The 19,128-nt window shown below is 45.4% G+C and overlaps 1 protein-coding gene and 2 non-coding genes across 3 annotated transcripts in view; all 3 read left to right on the forward strand.

Moving 5' to 3' along the window:
* The window catches only part of COL5A2 (collagen type V alpha 2 chain), a 201,602-nt gene that overhangs the window by 29,897 nt on the left and 152,577 nt on the right, over positions 1-19,128 (forward strand). The gene's annotated exons all lie outside the window — the stretch shown is intronic.
* On the forward strand, positions 9,210-9,376 carry LOC140703572 (U1 spliceosomal RNA). Its single transcript, XR_012082896.2, has one exon. It is a non-coding gene; the product is annotated as a U1 spliceosomal RNA (small nuclear RNA).
* LOC140703609 (U6 spliceosomal RNA) lies at positions 13,441-13,546 on the forward strand. The gene has a single exon (XR_012082916.2). It is a non-coding gene; the product is annotated as a U6 spliceosomal RNA (small nuclear RNA).

The following is a 19,128-nucleotide window of genomic DNA, read 5'->3' on the forward strand; positions in this document are numbered from 1 at the left end:
TAGACCTGGGTGGGAGAAGACGATCTGCCAAGTATTGAGGTCCCAAACCGTTGAGGGCTTTGTACGTCAACATTAGTACTTTGAAATCCATGGAGAAACGAATGGGCAACCAGTGCAGAGCAGCCAGGGTGGGGGAGATATGCTGATATTTCCTCACCCCACTAAGAAGCCTGGCTGCTGCATTCTGAACCATTTGAAGTTTCCACATCAATCTCAAAGGCAGCCCCACCTAGAGTGCATTACAGTGGTCTAATCTCGAGATTATGAGCGCATGGACAAGTGTAGTAAGGGACCCCCATCAAGATAGGGTCACAGCTGGGCAATCCGCCATAGATGAAAATAGGTGGAACGGGCCATGGACGCCACCTGGGTTTCCATGGTAAGTGCCTGGTCCAGATGTATCCCCAAGCTGCGAACCTCGCTCTTTGTGGTGAGGGTTGACCCCCCCAAAAAGAAAGGGAGTCACCCAAACCGCTAATGGAGGAACCACCCACCCTCAAGACCTCCATCTTGTCTGGGTTCAGCCTCAACCCATTCAACTGCATACGTTCCAGTACAGTCTCCAGGCAGCGTTGAGGGAATGGAACGGCATCCACACACGTCCTAAATCCTTATATAAATCATGTTATGTGGCACTGCCTGTCATTTAAATTCTTAACAAACAGAAACACATAATCAGAATTTAAAAATAAGATTCTCCTACTGCACATCTGTCAGTTTTCAACTGTACCATTTTTTTCTCTAGGTTGCACATTTTGTGCCCAATTGCATGTGAAAAAAACTTGTCCAGAGCATGGTGTTCTCCAAGGGAGTCTAGTTTTGCTAATTGAGATACAGACTTCATTATTCCATGAAGAAATGGTGTTAAAATGCATAGTTTTGGTTGATCAAGCAAATATATGAGTATGTGGGAACATATAGGTTATTCTAACATGACATGATGCATTGCTAGGCACTCTGATTCAGGGTGGATTTGATTTAAATCAGATTGAAATGGATTTGCATCACAATTATCTGATTTTTAAATTTAAACCATAAATTTGATTAAAAAGCATTGATTTTTATCCCCTTTGGTACTTAGCAGTGAGCACTACTGTTGTGTTGCTCGGTTACTTGGAAAGTTACTTTTAAAAAAGTATTAGGATACTAAAATAACATTAATATTACTCTTCACTCAATTTTCCTGCTCCTCATTATACTCCTCATTATTTTTATGTGTTTTCTTTTCAGAAAAAAAGATGGTCTGTACAGTAATTTGAAAACAAAAATAATTCTGTTACGCCTTCATTACTCCCCCCTCCTCCAGTAATGTAGGTAACATGATTTAACACATTCCTTCCAAGGCCTGAGAGGAATATTTGTGGTCCTCGGGAGCTCAACTATTCCTTCCTTCCACTTGCAATTTTCTAAGGGCTGTGCAAGAGCTTCAAAAATTGCTAGCATGATGATAACAAGATGTCGATCACCTGAACAAAAGCCAAGGCTCAAGATTTCCTTGATTTTAATCCTCTACGTCCAATATTTGGAGGAATTGGGGAGGAGAAGACGAGTCGTCCTCTGTGGTTGGCCTCAGTGGTTTGTGCCCCACCACCAAAGATGAAACACCCATGTGCACACTGCACCAGGATATTTCCTCCTCTCTCTTTTAAATGTGAAAATGTAAGGAACGTGTGTGTGTGTGTGTGTGTGTGTGTGTGTCTGTCTGTCCAAGAAGCCTGCCAGGTGTTATAAACCCTATGGTGTGAGTCAGGTCATCGCTCTCAGCAACTCGTCCTTGGAGACACTGCCAAACAGCTGTCCTTTGCCTTGCTCTGTCCTGTGTGCCGAGTGCCAAACCTGACCACCAGACCATAGGAGATCATGCGATTGCTGTTGGTCTGGCCACTTTAGAGACAAACCACCAACTGTGACCAGTTTTTAATCTTGGCCAAGAGCTACCAGAAGGGAGGGAGCGGCTAAAAATCAGAATAGTTTACCAAATTCTCTTAAACAGTATATATTTTAAGACAAAAGCCCTAGTTTTTATATCCATGTTTGTAGCTCAATGGCTTAGGTCTCCAGCTGCAAACTGGACTCACTGTCAAGTAGGACTTAAGTTGCACAGGTAACTTTCTGTCAAGTAGGACTTAAGTTGCACCATAAACTAGATGGATATGACCTAACGACTAAACAACAACAACAACAACATGTTAACACCATTACCTTGAAGTTAGCACGGAAATGAACAGGTAGACAGTGCAGGGTGGCCATGGTGGGGGAGATACAGTGGAGTCTCGACTAGCGTTCGGCTCCATTTATGAACTTTTCGACCTACGGACTTCTCCGGCTGCAAAGTTTCACTTCGACTTGTGGCTGGAGAATCGACTTACAAACCAGAAGGGAGAGGCGGGGAAAGAGCTAAGTTCAAATTTGGCGCTTTCCCCGCCTCCCCCTTCCAGTCCGTAGGCTGCAGGTCTAAGCCCCGAAAGCCCAAAGCTGACAGTGGGCGCAGGGCGGCTTTCGGCTTTCTGGATTCCAAAGCTGCGAGTGGGGAGAGGCGGGGAAAGCCGAAAGCCACTCTGCGCCTGCTGTCATGTTTGGGCTTTCAGGGCTTAGAAAGCTGGACCCTCTGGCCTCTTGCCTCCTGTCCCCGGTGCCCAGTGGGTCCAGCTTTCTAAGCTCTGAAAGCCCAAACATGACAGCGGGCGCAGAGTGGCTTTCGGCTTTCCCCGCCTCTCCCCACTCGCAGCTTTGGAAGCCGAAAGCCGCCCTGTGCCCGCTGTCAGCCTTCAAGCCTCAGAAAGCTGGACCCACTGGCCTCTTGCCTCCTGTCCCCAGTGCCCTCTGCCTGGCAGAGGGCACCGGGGACAGGAGATGCCAGTGGGTGCACCTTTCTAAGCCCCGAAAGCCGATCCGCTTGAAAGCCGCTCTGTGCCCGCTGGCAGCTTTCCGAGCTTAGAAAGCTGGACCCACTGGCCTCTTGTCTCCTGACCCTGGTGCCCTCTGCCTCCTGTCCCAGGGGGGATGGGAGGCAGAGGGCAGTGGGTGCAGCTTTGGAAGCCCCAGATTTTTTTCTGCGGCCAGTTACGGATTAATGGGTTTTCAATGCATTCCTATTGGAATTGGACCCTCGACCTACGGAATTTTTGACCTGCGGCCACAGTTCCAATACAGATTAATGCTGTAAGTCGAAGATCCATTGTACGTTGATGCCTTCTCACCTCACGTAGTAGTCTGACGGCCGAGTTCTGGACCTCCTGGAGTCCCCATGACAGCCCCAAGGGCAGCCACATGTAGAGAACATTACAGTAGTCTGATCTTGAGACTACAAGCATCGCTTTCCAGGGCATTGGTGTGAATTTTAGCAGCAGAGAAAATAACTCTTCTTGTTGGGAGGTTGACATTTTCCCATCTTGTGCCATTTATGCAGTTCACCCCCCAAAGAGGGAAGGCAGAAGTTAAATTGTAATCTACAGCAGTGGTTCTTAACCTTGGGTTACTCAGGTGTTTTTGAACTGCAACTCCCAGAAACCCGAGCCAGCACAGCTGGTGGTGAAGGCTTCTGGGAGTTGCAGTCCAAAAACACCCGTGTAACCCAAGGTTAAGAACCACTGATCTACAGTTTCAATGTCAAGTGTAAAATGTTGGGGGGGGGGAGGCATAGATTGACCCTCTTTGTCACAATCTGTGGAATCCTTAGGATTGCCCGGTCACCACTCTCCTGTCCCCTGAGATTTCAGACCAAAAACTTCAGATTAGATGTCATGTTACAGGAGATGTCCCTTTGTGTGTGCATGTGTGCCTGAGAGAAGGAACAAGAGTCACACACACACACACACACACACACACACACACACACACACACACACACACACACACACACACACACACACAGAGAGAGAGAGAGAGAGAGAGAGAGAGAACTAGTACCTCCGAAACAAATATTTCACGTGCAACCTTTCTCACTGAGTGTGTGAGCCATGGCATCAGTTAAGAGGGGAAAAGAGAGGATAGCCTCTACACACACAATGAAATCAAACTTTCCCCTTCTCCAACATCACTTGGTATTTATCTCTCCGCCTAGATACCCACCTTTCCTGAGACTCTGCCTGGTGCCTGGCAACCTGCAGAATCACTCTGTTCATCTGTTCTCCCCTTTCCATAGATTTCTGTTTCTCTGCCAGGATAGTGAGACTCATTCTTTCCCTCTAGTATCTAAATAGTGTCAGCGTTAAATCCAGGAGGTCTGGTTGGCAACCAGTGGATTCACAGTCTTCCACATTTCCATTCTGGTTTTATCTTTTGGGGTACCTCAGAGGAACAAATCCAGTGCCCCCTGCCTTCTTTGTTCCACGCTCCAGCCTGACAAGCAGTTTTGTGTGAGTGACAACTGCTGTTATTTTAAACACTCTGTTGCTGTTGAATTTTAGTGGCAATTTCTGAAGACTGGGGGTGGGGAGATGATGAAGAGATGGAAGGATATCAAGTGTGAAAGGCAGAAAGAAAAAGGCACTGCTTTGTTTTGAACATTCAAAGGAATGCTCTTGACCCCTCCTGATGCCTCCCTCTTAGATTAAACAAACTGGTGACACAATTTCCTTGACTGAATTTGTAAAGGCATGGCTGGATTCCTTGGGGAACCCAAGGAATTGTAGATGGCCTGTCTCTCAAGGGGACCTAGCCTGGCCGTATTCTCATTTCACCCTCACCAAAGTGAACAGTGCTGACAACAAAGCCCTTATATTCTTGGCCAAAGCCCAATTGCTTTCTGCAGTAAATCTCATAGAATCATAGAATCATTGTAAGGTTGGAAGGGACCTTAGAGGTCTTCTAGTCCAACCCCCTGCCCAAGACAGGAGGCTTCATACCATCCCGGACCTCATACCACCCTGGACAGATGGCTGTCCAATCTTTTCTAGAAAACCTCCAGTGATGGGGCACCCATGGCATTGTTGTGAGCCCTTGAATCAATGACCATTTGATGAGTCATCTCCTCTTTAAGCTCCATTGACTCAAATAGGCTTACATTAACTATGACTTCCTGGGTTAAAGTAACATGCAGTTAGAGTAGGCCCATTTGAATCAGTGGAACATAGAGAGGAGCTGACTCACCAATTCCTCGTTCAATTAATGGGTCTATTCTAGTGTGATTTACTACTCCAAGCAAGAGGATTTTGGCACTTGTTTGTGATAAGATTTCTGCAATCTCACATTGTGCGCTATGAGAGGAAGTGATATCTAGGAGTGCTTTTGACTGGTTCTTAACCATATGTGGTAGAATACTTTAGGCGAACGCCTATCTGAATGGTATTTTCCCCCACATGATTATTATAGATGTTCTGGTGAGATCATGGAACTCCCTAGCCTACGAGGTCTTCCTAGTTCACTTCATTAGATAACGTAGTTCAGTATATGTGAAAAGAAAAGCAGCAGGGAAGCTTCTGCCTCTATCGAAAAGCAAATGGAATATGGATTGAAGTGGTGATCAGGATCAAGGGTTAACTTTGCGGTGTCTCCATCAAGATGAGTTTTTCGGACTTAGCAGCTACAAAAAGCCTTTGAGATAACATTTTGGCAGTAGCAGATCTACTGTTAGACAGCAAGAAGGTAAGTTTCTATGGGTAGCTGGTACATTCTTGATCAGATGGCACAGATTCAAAGCCCTTCTTATGGGCTTTATTATATCAAAGATGAATCTTTGATATAATGTATTAAACAACTGTCAGAAGACAGTTGCTCAAGCTTTCCTGGTCTTGGATCCCCATGGTGCTGTGGTGACCTTGGCGGACAGATTATTTAATGGCTGAAATCCTGTTGCATAAGTCAAACGACTTGACTTTTCAATGAGGAACTGCAATATGTTAAGAAATCCCCATAGGAATTATTTGTTTCATGCCAGGTTGTGCAACTCAGCATGCAGCTGATAATGTCTGCAGAGATGTCTTCTAGCAATTTGAATCCTAATGTTATGTGGAAGATGATTTCAGCCAAAAGGCTAAGAAAAGCTGATAGACCAGTGTTGCCTTCATTAACAAATAGTGCACTAAGCATTTTAGACAGAGTTTGTTCTAATATTTGATGGCATTTTCCTCGCATTCTTGGAACTGAACATGGGATTGTCTATGTGCAAAGCATGTGCCCCATCACTGATCTGTGGCCCTACCCAATTATAATGCTTAAGTGTTGATCCTGTACCTCTTCTAAGTAAGTCTCCATGAACTCAGGTGGATTTCTGAGTATGCATGCATAGGATTGTGCTGCAGCATGCTTGTTCTAGTCCTAATGAGAGCCACTGATACATCTAACAATTACTGCTACAAGAAGGCAACAGCAACAACTCAATGGAAAAAAACCCTAAGCAACAAAACTGTAATATCACACAAAGTCTGCACAATTCAACTGGCCTGTGGCAGCCTAATATTAAAAAAAGAAAACCTTGTAGGAGCAAAAATATGACCATGATGATAAGTTCCAGGAGATCATTAAACTGCCTGTTCTAAAAAAATTGTCTGTGCCAGATTCCTCATATATAGACTTCAATTTCCTTTCTGAGTAGGGAAGCATCTGGTCCTACTCAGACCCAACTTGTGGTATCCTTCCTCCACGTCAGCAGGGCAGGACTCCAGTTTCAACTAGTCAATGTCAGTCAAATTAAAGGGGAATGGATGAGCAAGTTGTTTCTTTCTTGTGGACGTTCCAGATGTACAATTCAGTGAAAGAGTTGGTGTGCTATTAATTGTTGCTGTGTTTCCACTGTGGGCTGCATACATCACACATCATTGAAGAAAATATAGCTGGCTGCAAACACGCTTGTGTGTATGGTAGAGTGGTAGCGGCACTTCGTTTCCTTGGGCATGTACCAGTGTGGTACTTGTAACAAAGAGTTTTGTGGCATCGTAAAAGACTAGCAGATGTATTGTAGCGTGAGCTTGTGGGGACACACAGTGAAGTTTGGGGACTTGGGGGGGTGTAGGGTTGGGTGTGGGATATCAATGGTGGTGTGAGAGACGATTTAAAAGTAGAAAAGCGGCATCAGGACCAGGTAGGGAGGGGAGCAGTGAGAAGGGGGGGCGGTCCCCCCTCAGCATGAACCTGAAAAATGAGTTGCAAACCTGTTCATTTTTTGGGTGTGTGTGTGTGATGGATGGTTCGTGCCCATCTCTACTAAGAAGCCATTATTCCTGTTCAAACCTTGGTTGATGGACTGGAAGTTGTGAGTGTATTCTAATCCAACTGTTTGATGTTTTAATGCTTCTTTGACGTTCTTTTGCTCTGGAATAGTCACTTTAAGAGGAGTGGTCGAGTGTCCTGGTAATGTTCCATTGGTTTTTATGGAGTGACATTTCTGATTTATATCTGGTTATTCCCATTCAGATGAACTGGAACAAGTTCAGAGGAGGGCAAAAAGGATGATCAAGGGACTAGAAACCAAGCCCTGTGAGGAAAGACTGAAAAAACTGGACATGTTTCGCCTTGAGAAAAGACGACTGAGAAGAGATAGGAGAGCACTTTTCAAATATTTGAACATCTGTCCTGTGGAGGAGGGGCACGATGTGTTCTTGATCATCCCAGAATGCAGGACTCTTAATAATGGGCTCAATTTACAGGAAGCCAAATTTCAGTTGAATACCAGAAAAAATTCCTAACTGTTCGGGCAGTATGACAGTGGAACCGATTACCTCAAGAGGTGGTGAGTGATCCAATACAGGAGGACTTCAAGAGAAATTTAGACAACTACCTGGCATATGTTCTTTGATTCGGATTCCTGTGTTGAGCAGAAGGTTGGACTCAATGGCCTTACAGGCCCCTTCCGACCCCGTTATTCTTTTGTACAAAGATTGTATTGAGTAGTATCTGTCACATTAATGCAACATTCACTTTCCTGCCACATATGAGGATAGCACATATGGTGTGAATGTGTTCCCCTAATTTTGCATAGGCAAAGCCATATGTCTATGTTTAATACTTAGTCTCCTTTAAACTGTATTGTGGTCCCAGAGTCTTTATTGAAGAAATGGACCTGTCTGTTCTCACATTGGGCTGTACCAGAGACCTCACTTGTCCTGTGAAAAGCCCCACGGAAGTTACGTGTCTTACAAAAGTGCCAATAATACAGTGGTGCCTCGCAAGACGATTTTAATTTGTTCCATGGAAATCGCTGTCTTGCGAAAACATCGTCTTCCAAAACCCAGTTCCCCATTGGAATGCATTGAAATCTAGTTAATGCGTTCCAATTGAGGGAAAAATCACTGTCTTGCAAAAATTATCCATAGAACACATTGTCTTGCAAAACACAGTTCCCCATACCATCTTGGGGAAAAGCAATCCCCTCACCTGCACTGCCTTTGAAAACTCAAGGGGCCTCAGATGGCCTTTCCCCTCTTACTCTCTCCAGCAACAAAGAAAAAGAAGTCAAAACAGCCCCCTGGCTCCTGACAATGGTAACTCCATTTGCCCTGATCCTTTACCACAGAGAAAAAAAATGGAATATAAAACATCACCAAGACTTGCTGCCTTGGAAATAGGTGCTGATGACGAGAAATAGAGAAAAAAAAGAATTCAGAAAACCCAGGATTAATTACAAGTACAATCTCCCATTAACATAAATTATTCAGTTCAGTTCCCTACATTTAGGGAAATCACAAGGATCAGCAGCACACCCAAAGTACAATAGATGAACCTCCCCCCAAAAAAACACTTTTATAACATAGCATTTTCTCTGCAAGGTATGAATTAGAATAGCCCATGCATCTCCTACCCCATTCTTTCCCCTAACCCCTCAGGTTATGGTGACCCCCTGGCTGTACCTCCCACTCAGTACAGGGCTGCACAGCCCCTGTCCTGCCAGAGACCAAGAGAGCTCGTCAGTGTTTTGGGGTGCCCTGTGGGACCCCCATTAGGGGCTAAGTGTTCCTCCCACAATCCTCTAGTGCACAGGTATTAGCATAAGGTATTAGCACTAGAGGATTGTGGGAGGAATACCTAGCTAATACTAGGTGTTCCGCCCACAATTTGCATATGCTAATACCTGTGTACTATATGATTGTGGGAGGAACACTTAGCCGCTGATGGGGTCCCGCAGGGCACCCCAAAACACTGAGGAGCTCTCTTGGCCTCTGGCAGGATTGGGGCTGTGCAGCCCTGTTCTGAGTGGGAGGTACAGCCAGGGGGTCACCATAACCTGAGGGGTTAGGGGAAAGAATGGGGTAGGAGATGCAAGGGCTATTACAATTTATATATTGTAGGAGAAATGCCATGTCATAAAAGTCATTTTCCCAGTAGGAGGCTCATCCATTGTACTTTGGGGGTGCTGCTGATCCCTGTGATTTGCCCAAATGTGGGGAACTCAGCTGCCTAATTTATGTTAATGAGAGGATTGCATTTATGATTTCCCTGATTTTTTTATAATCAGTTTATCCCTTGGTGTCTGGCTATTTTCACCACTCTCTGTCATTTAAATTTGCAACCATAGCCCCATTGGCAATGCTTTGCAAGATGGTTTCCCCCCAATTGGAACACATTAATTACTGTACTTAAGACCTACTTTTTTATCCCAAAAAAGTGGGGGGAAAAGTTTATTCTGCTGTTTTTCCAGGAGGCAGACCCTGGAAAGCCAGCAGCATATACTTTTTTAGTGGTAAGGAAGTAGGTCTTATGCAATTAATGTGCCCCAAATTTGGGGGGGGGGAACTGTCTTGCAAAACATGGTTTAAAAAAAAAAACTATTTTGCGAGTCAAGGACCTAAACACCATCCAGTGAAAATTGCCCATAGGAATAATCATTTTGGGAAGCACAACATTGCTCAAAAAAAGTCACCGTCTAGCGAATTCATCGTTTTGCGAGGTAATTGCCTTGTGAGCCACCACTGCCAGGCTAATCCCACTGGAGACAATATATTTACAATCTGGTAGGAAAACATGAGTGCTGTCCAGACATTTTCGGTTCAGATCCAGCTGCAGCACTTAAAATTAAATCCCATTTGTAAAAACTAGACAGTTGCTTCAGTAATGCTGCCTTTTCATTGGACTAGGGAAACTCTTTGGACTTGCCATTTCATTTAAACCTAAAGTATTCATGGCTGTGGTACCAGTAATTGTGTCATGGTGGCTGTAGAATGAGCAATGATAGTATTAAAAAAAACCCCACAGAAATGATAGCTGTGTGTCTCAAATATACAGAAGAGTAGTTTTTTTTTCACAAGTCCAAAACTTCAACAAGAAAATTTCCCGGTTGAAGTATCTGTATTTACTACGTGGTATTTTGCAATATTACTGGGAAAATATCATGTGTGAATTCCTCTTGTGTTGTGAGTCTTCTTGCTGCTTCTGCTTCTGCTGTTGGTGGTGTATGCTGTTAAGCAGGACTGTATTAACCCATGGCTTGACCCCTAGGCTTTCAAATATTTTCGGCCCCCTCAGACACTTCCATCTTCATTGGATCCCGAGGGCACCTCAGCCCCCCCCCAAAACAGACGGGCCCCTAGATTTCAGCCTAGTCAGGCTTATGAATTATACAGCCTTGCCCTGAAGTCAGAACTGATTTACAGTGACCCTAATAAAGCTTTCAAGATAAGGTATTTAAGAAGTGATTTTTGCCAGTTCCACACGCCCAGTGAGCTTCCATGGCTGGCTGGGGATTTGAACCCAGGCCTCCTGATAGAGTCCACCACTTTATCCACTACACCACACTGGATATCCTTTGTTATACTTAAGCTTTATTTATTGTTGGGTTGCATCCATTATTGTCTATCACCATTTCCCTCCAGGATGCTGTCCTTCCCTAGATCATTCTCTAGACATTTCCAGAGGTGGAGACGATGCATAGGTTCTCCTGCTGCTCCACCAAACCAAAGGTCGCATTGCAGTTGCTACCATTTTTGGCCAAGATTGGTACTGATGCAGCTGCCTTTGAAATTCAGTGGCTTTGGCTGTCTCTATGATGCAGGGAAGTGCTAGAGCCCCATCCTGCATTATGGAGCCCTGCTGGCCTTCAGGATAGAGTAAGGATTGTTAGTTAGTCTTGCTCTTGTTGTGACAGGAGTAATGAAAGAGGACCAGTACCAGTAGGCATCCTTCAGTCTCGAGAGACTATGGCAACGTGCTCTGAATAGAGGTCTTGGAACAGCGTCTAGTGTGGCTGAGAAGGCCAATATGAGAGTGACAACATCTGATCCTGCTCCTGCCTTGGTCCCTGCTCTTGCCTCTGCCTGCCTTCTACGTCTCTGCATCTTGACTCCAGTGTTCCTGCACCTGCTTCTGTTCCTGCCTTGGCCCCTGCTTTTGTCTCCGCTTGCCTCCTGTATCTTGGCGCCTTCTTCCTGCTCCATGTTCTCAGCCTTGTGTTCCCACCTTCGCTTGGTCATGACCAAGTGCACAGTGAGTGCCTTTAGACTCAATACTCTGTGTGGTGGACTGGGTCTGGGTGGCCTTGCCCCTGGTGAGAGGCTGCCTGGGATATCTTGGACTGTGACAGTCAGAATTGACATGATGGCACACAAGTATTTAATGTACAATGAGTTTTATGATGTAAATGGTAGCATTTTAGGAAAGCACTAGTTTAGATTGGAATAAGTGGGTGACACATGCAACCTGCAGCTCCCAAGCTGTCTTGATGCTGCTGCCCTTAGGAAAAATCTCCACTGGCAAAAGAGCCCCAGAACGACTGGAACTTCTGATACGCTACTTTAGTGCGCCTCCCGAGACACGGTGATTAGATCACGCTTGTCGAATAATTTGTTGGTTGGGAATAGTAGCCGGTGGTTTCTACAGGAGGGGGTCTTACCCCACTTGCTTTCTTAATCAGGTCATGCTCGTTGAAAGCTCCAGCTGTCAGGAAACTACATTCTCACTGCTTTCCCCATCTTCTCCTTGTGGTGCATGTTTTCGTTTTGCAAAGTGCTTTGAGGAAGCTTTTAAAAGGTATCTATTATTGGCTGTGGGAAAAATACCCTTCAAAACACCTTTGCAGAGCTTTGAATTGGATCAGAAGTTTTGGCGGTAACTTATTTCTTCTTTTTTTTTTTGGTCAATACCTGCTTCAGTTCTGAGAACAGCCAAATATAATCCGAAGTGACTTGTGTTTGTTGGATGTTCAGGTTTTGTCTAAAAAGGATATCTCATTAATTATAGGGCAGAGTCCCACTGTTGTTCCTGTAAGATGGCATACCTTGCCCCTGCAAATTGCGCCCAATTTGTGAGGTGCTGGTATGTGTCTCTGTTCTGTGCTTGGTCACCTGCCCAGTTGCACAACCGAGAAGCGGTCTGGCACCTCATCAATTAACCACAATTACCCACAGCCTTATGCTAACACCAGTACGATTCCAGCTATAATTTAATGTATACTGTACCATATATTTTATATTGTATATCTATGAACATAGTTGAGAAGAATACAATTTCCTGGTAAAAATGTAAGGACAAGTTGGAAGGACAGTGAAAAATAAATTTGAAGGGTTGGACGTCTGCAGTGACAGCCAAATTCCTAGACATACATTACAAAAACAGCTAGAAAATATTGCACAAGGAGTCCCATCTGTTTTGAATATAAAGAATTGGCAGTTGAATAGCCTTTGTTTATGCGATGGAAATGTACTGAAACTATAAATTTTTTTATGGAACTGGAAATGCCTTCCACATCTGAGTAATTATTTCTTATTTTGGCATTGTTTATTATTATAATACAACAACAATTATAGCAACAGCAATTCTAACAGTTATATCTTGCACACTTGGCTGTATCTTCATGGCCAAAGTCCTGTTGGTGTTCAGGTTCAGTATGTATAAATTACTGTGATTAAATCCAGCTAACTGATGAGGTGGTGAGATGTTCCTTGATCCTATTCCTGGTGGTGCACTCGATTGTGCAGCCAAGATGCATCTTGACACTTTTATCATTTAGCTGCAATGAGCTGTAGCAAGTTACACCAACCTTACATTGATAGCGGTAGGATTCGGCTCAATATATTAGTAAATTCAGCAAAATTGAGGGGGAAAAGTAGGAATAAAAAGAATAATAATGATCACATTCTGTCAAGTCAAGTCTTCGGCAGCACATATAGAGTGGTGCCTCGCTTAACGAGTGCCTCGCTGAGCGATGAAATCGCTTAATGAGGCACTCTGGGCCATTGCTGGAGCATTCGCTCAGCGATGGCCCCTATGGCGATTTTTCGCTGTGCGATGATCGCTAAGCGATTCGCTTAGCGATTTTCGCACAACGAAGCGGGGGAGAACAGCTGATCGGCGGTTCCAAAATGGCCGCCGGAAGGTCCGCGCCGCATTTTCGCGCCCTGCCCTCGCTTACCAAGGGCGCGAAAGTGGCGGCGCTATGGAGAAACATCGCTTAACGGTGAGTTTTCAAGCCATAGGAACGCATTGAACAAAGTTCAATGCGTTTCTATGGCTTTTTTTATTCCGTTTAGCGATGTTTCGCTATAGCGAAGGTTAATCCGGAACGGATTAACCTCGCTATGCGAGGCACCACTGTACTAAAATTGGAACGATACAGAGAAGATTAGCATGGCCCCTGCGTAAGAATGACACGCAAATTCGTGAAGCGTTCCATTTTTTTTTAAAAAAGAGACAAATCTGACTTATGGTGACCCTTTCTGTGGTTTCCTAGGTAAAGAATACTTAGAGGTGTTTATCATTCTTTTCTTCTAGGGGTGTCCTGGGACTGTGCAGGTTTTCCAAGGCCCCACAGGCTGGCTGTTCCCCTGGGCAGGGCATACTGAGGCATCAAATGGTGCTCCTCTGGCTCTGCACCCAGGTATTCAACTCACCTGAGCTATATAGCCCCTTTAGAAAGCTAAAGACTGCTTATTAAATTTTTCATTCTCATTCAGAGAATGTGGGCATATGTCTTTTTTAAAAAAAAAACAAAATCAGGCAAGTTGATGTAGCCAACCAGGACTGTGTAATATGTGCCTTCATCAAACCTCTGGGATTACGGTAGTTTCTTAGTTAATCTGTTGCAGCAAAAAGAAGTCTGATGGTACCTAAGAGACTAAAGGCTTAAGTAGCTCGTGGCCTGTCAGAATGTCTCATCTTTAGATTGGTCTACCTGATCAACCAGGGTGACCTGATCAATCCAGGCTTTGTGGTTGTGGGTGGTCACGCCTAGAGAGGCCTGAGGAACTACCACCAGACTTTTTCAGTGGTGGCTGCAATGCTATGGAATGCATCGCCTGTTGATGTCCGCCAGGCTCCCCCCCCCCGCCTTTTAACCTTCAGAAAATAGATGAAAGCTGTGCTTCACAAAGGGCCCTTTGATAACATCCTTGCCCTCCCTGTGATATTTTTGCAAACCCGTATGTTCTTAATAGAGACGGGGGTATTTGTATTCGTATACGAATACCCTTGCACTGATGGTCATAATGGGGCTGGACTGTTCACTCACTTTCCGCTAGGGCTGCGGGGTCCACACTCCTTTCCTATCACTCTGAAGCTTGTGGTCGGTTAGCCACTCCGGGCAGAAGGCGGGACAATGAACCTCCCTGCCAGGTTGAAGAGTGGCTAGTCTCTAGGCATGACCACCCACAACCACAAAGCCTGGATTGATCAAAGACAATCTTAAAATGAGACATTCTGACAGGCCACACGCTACTTAAGCCTTTAGTCTGCTAGGTACCAGAGCGATAGGAAGGGAGCATGGAGCCCACGGCAGCAGTGGAAGGGTGAGTGGACGATTTGGCCCCAGGGGGCCTGACCCTTATTATCTCCACCTGTGTGTGTGGGGGGTTTCGTATATGAATACAAATACCTCCTGTGAGTGGGTTCAACTTTGGGAAAACCCTATTCCCCCTTTCTATTCCCCCAAAAGTGGAGACAATCCTTCTTCATAAACGTTTCCTTCATTTTCAAACACCAGAGGACTATGAACAATGGGTCCTTCAGTCTCTTTACATTCAACCTAACAGTCCCTTAACTCGGGCATCACCAAAGAGTTCTCCATCGAGGGTTCATGTCAAATGGTTTGCGTTCTTGGGGTTTCTTATGGGCCTCCTCAGACTGGAGCATCTGGTGCCACGATAGGGGTGCCAAGCCTACTCTCCCTCCATGGACATCTCTGGCTGAGGCATTGCCATGGGCCTGGCCCCCTACTTCCCCTGATCTTCCTGTTTTGGATAGACATACATTGTCCATTCTATGAGATCTACTTCCCTTAACTGTATCACCTTTCTCTACCCTTTCTCCTCTTCTCCCTGTTTTCCTCTCCCACAGTGTGGTATTGTCATCTCCTGTCTATCTCTTCTACAGGCAGTTTGATCTTCACACGTTCCCCTGTCCAGGGGTCTTCCATGTCCAACCAATCCCATCCTAGTGGAATGTCTTCCTCCTTCACCTCCCTTTCTTTCCTTTTCTCTTCCTCCTTTGCCACCGCAGTCTCTCAGTCTGGTTCCTTTTCACCTTCTGCATTTTCCTCAGCCCCTGTCACCAGATATCTCTCCACTATTGGCTCCTTCCCTTTATTGCCCCCCCCCTGCTCCTCTTTCCCGCTCTTTTTCTCCTCTACTCTCAGTTGGGCCACTGCTGGTGTCAGTGTATCCACTGTCTTGTATCCCTCTGTTGTGGGCGCTGGAGGAGAAGGCTCACGTTCCTCTTAGCTGCTGGGAAGTGGTTCCTTCTCACACCCCCATCTCTAGTTTTTAATTTGAATTTTCTTTGCTGTCACCTCTGGGGTTTCTTCATCTGCTTTTATTAACTAGGTGTCTCTGTGTGTGTGTGTGGTGATGGTGGGTTATTCTTATTTTATTGCTGTTAGCTGCCCAGAGCAGCGCTCTGCTAGATAGGCAGAATAAAACAAACAAACAAACAAACAAACAAATTAAGGTGGCTGAGGTCTGCCAAGGCTAAGACTGAGCCAAATGAAGTTGTGTTGAATCCAAACCTCTCTTGGCCTAGAGAGGTTGGACATCACTTAGAACTTCCCTGACCCTGATCTAACTTTATGCCAGCCGAGTGGCTGTGAGTTTGGGCTGAGATGAGTTTGGATGTGGTGTAACTCAGCTGTCTTCCCCACTCCGCTTCTCCTCCACAACTTTGATTTGGTTCTTCTGCCAGCTGATCTCAGGCAGTATAGCATTTGTGCCAGCAGATCTGAGATAGCCAGCACAAGAGCCATTGTGCTGGCACAAGAATCTTCTGTCTATTCCAAAACAGCTACAGGGGAGTTTGGGATTGCATTATAAAGTTTTATGTGACATAAGTTTTGGTAGATTACAGTCCTCTTCACCAAATTTCATCTGATGAATTTTATGTCCAGGCTCCCTGGTTAGATTTCAAGGTATGCAGAATTCTTTGTGTTGTTTTTTTTAAAAAAATCAGATTTATGCATTTAAGCATACAGAATTTAAGTGTTGAATTTTACAGTTGCGACAATATAGTCTGTGCAGGCATAACTGAATTGCTGAAGGTTCTTCTTCATGGTCTCTGTGAATGCACACTATAGGGTTTAATCTGTGCTTGTACAGAGGTTTCTGGAATATTCTAGAGCTTTATCACGCATTTGCTAGGACTGCCTCCCTAGTGCACATGGTCTGCCCATCCTGGCAATATCTTCAATTGGAAACGCTGCCTATGAGTTCAAGGCCCTCCCATTTGGACTTTCCACCACTCCTTGGGTATTTACAAAGTGCATGGCTCCCGTAGCAGCCCATCTCCATACGGAAGGAATTTCTATCTTCCCGTACATTGATGACTGGTTGCTCGTAGCCCTCTCCCATTCTCAAGCACTATGCGATATAGAGTACACTCTCTCCCTCCTCGAGAATCTGGGCCTAAGGGCCAACAAAGACAAATCTATACTGATTCCTTCACGGAAGGTGACTTACATAGGTGCAGTTCTAGACTCACGAAAGGGAGGAGCTTTTCTTCCCCAAAAATGCACAGTGAAAATTCACGTTATTCTCCAGCAGGGTCACCGCACACCAGGCACAGCGACTTCTTGACCTCATTGCATCCACAACATCAGTCATACAGCATGCTTGCCTAAAAATGTGCTCTCTCCAGGTGTGGTACCTGTCCCTCTTCGACCCCATGTCCGATCCACCTACGGAACAACTAAGAGTTACTTCCGAACTCACAGCCCAACTACTGTGGTGGGACACAATAGTCAATCTTTTCATGGGAAAAGACTCTTTTCGGTGCAAAGACCCTTTGCACCCCTTCAGCTCTCCGTACAGGTTACCACAGATGCAAGTCCCACTGGTTGGGAAGCTCATTGCAGTGGCCTTCACATTCATGCCCTCTGGTATCACTCCAAAAAACGCCTGAATATCAACAACCCAGAGCTCCTAGCCATTTTCAAAGCTTTCTGACTTTTGAACCACTCGTTACGGGTGTAGCTGTACAAGTAACCACAAACAATACTACTGCACTTTTTGTGTGTGAACAAGCAGGGAGGCACCCACTCTCTTCCCCTGCTGTACCTTACTGTTCAACTCTGGGAATGCTGTTTTGAACGCCATATTTTCCCGATAGCAGTTCATATCTCCACTCAATGCAACCAGCTTGCAGATTCACTAAGCAGACTTCCCACCCAGATGCACGGATGGTTGACGGGACCATCTTCTGCCAGCTTCCCAACCCGTGGGAAAAGCCACACATCGACATTTTTGCCACTGCTCAAAACACAAAGTGTCCTCTTTACTGTTCCAGAGCAGGAATTGGTCCAGGCTCCCTCGGAGACACACTCATGACACCATGGACACCACACGTAATCTGCCTTTTTCCTCCTATTCCTTTCCTCCTCAGGACCATCGCCAAACTCTGTCAGGAGCGCTCAAACATGATTGTTATCACCCTGTAGTGGCCCAGGGAACCTTGGTTAACCATGCTCCACTCAATCTCCAAGGACTTCCTCCGCCTTCCCCCCATACCTCACCTGCTCACCCAGCACCAAGGCCAGACCTTTCACCCCGGCCTTTCCCTCATAGCGTGGAGAATTCACCCTCCGTAACTACCATTCTAGCTAATGCTAGAAAGCCCACTACCATGCAGCTTTATACCTACAAATGGGCCACTTTTCAGAAGTTTGCAGCTCAGCACAACCTCCCTACTATTCCAACAACGCTTTAAGCGCTTCTTCAGTTCCTCTCCCACCTTTTTTAGTCGACATCTTTCCTTCTCTACTCTCAAGGTTCATGTATCCACCATTGTAGCTCATCAGCCAAAGGACTCTGATGTTGCCATGCTCTTCCATCAGCCAACGCTGAAGCAATTCCTCAGTGGAGTCTAACATGCGATCTTCCAGACCCTCTCTTCCACTGCAATGGTCACTACATACTGTCCTCCGACATCTCATACTTCCTCCCTTCGAGCCCCTTGCCATGATGCTGGAACATCATCTTTCCTTTAAGACCCTTTTCCTAGTTGCTATCACCTCGGCCCTCAGAGACTCTGAGCTTGCAGCTCTTCAAGTTGATTCCCCATTTCTTCAGTTTCACCCCAACAAAGTTACATTTTATCTGGATGCCTCCTTTCTCCCAAAGATAGTCTCTGAGTTTCATCTTAAACAACCCATAGTTTTACCTACCTTCCTTCCTTCCTTCGCTGTCTACTGACGTGGAATGTTCCTTCCATCTCTTGGATGTCAGGCGGGCTTTGACCTTTTATGTTTCTCAGACTGCTTCTTTTCGCAGGTCTAAGAGGTTTTTTGTTTCCCCTCATTTACCACACAGGGGAACCCATATTTCTTCTCAGATCATCTGTCGATGGATCATTGCAACTATACTCCTCACATACCAACTCTGCCTATTGGCATTAAGGCACATTCTGCGAGGGCTGTAGTTGCCTCCACAGGTTTCCTGAGAGGCGTCTCTATTCTTGATATCTGCAGGGCCACCACCGTCAACCTTTGCCTCTCATTACTGTCTGGATGTCAGAGCAAAGTCAAATGCGGCCTTTGGACGAGTGGTTTTTGTCATCTATTCTTCTGTGACATCCCTCCTCCAGATAGGTAAGCTTGTTAATCAGCCTATAGTGTGCATTCACAGAGACCACGAAGAAGAAAGAGAGGTTATTTACCTGTAACTCTGGTTCCTTGAGTGGTGATCTGTGAATTCACACTTCCCGCCCGTCCTCCCCTCTGTCCGTCACATCTGTTTCACTTGATACAGCAACGGGCTGTTTGGGAACTGAGGCAATCCCCAG

This window comes from Pogona vitticeps, chromosome 1 (assembly GCF_051106095.1).
Source record: "Pogona vitticeps strain Pit_001003342236 chromosome 1, PviZW2.1, whole genome shotgun sequence".
Taxonomy (NCBI): Eukaryota; Metazoa; Chordata; class Lepidosauria; order Squamata; family Agamidae; genus Pogona; species Pogona vitticeps.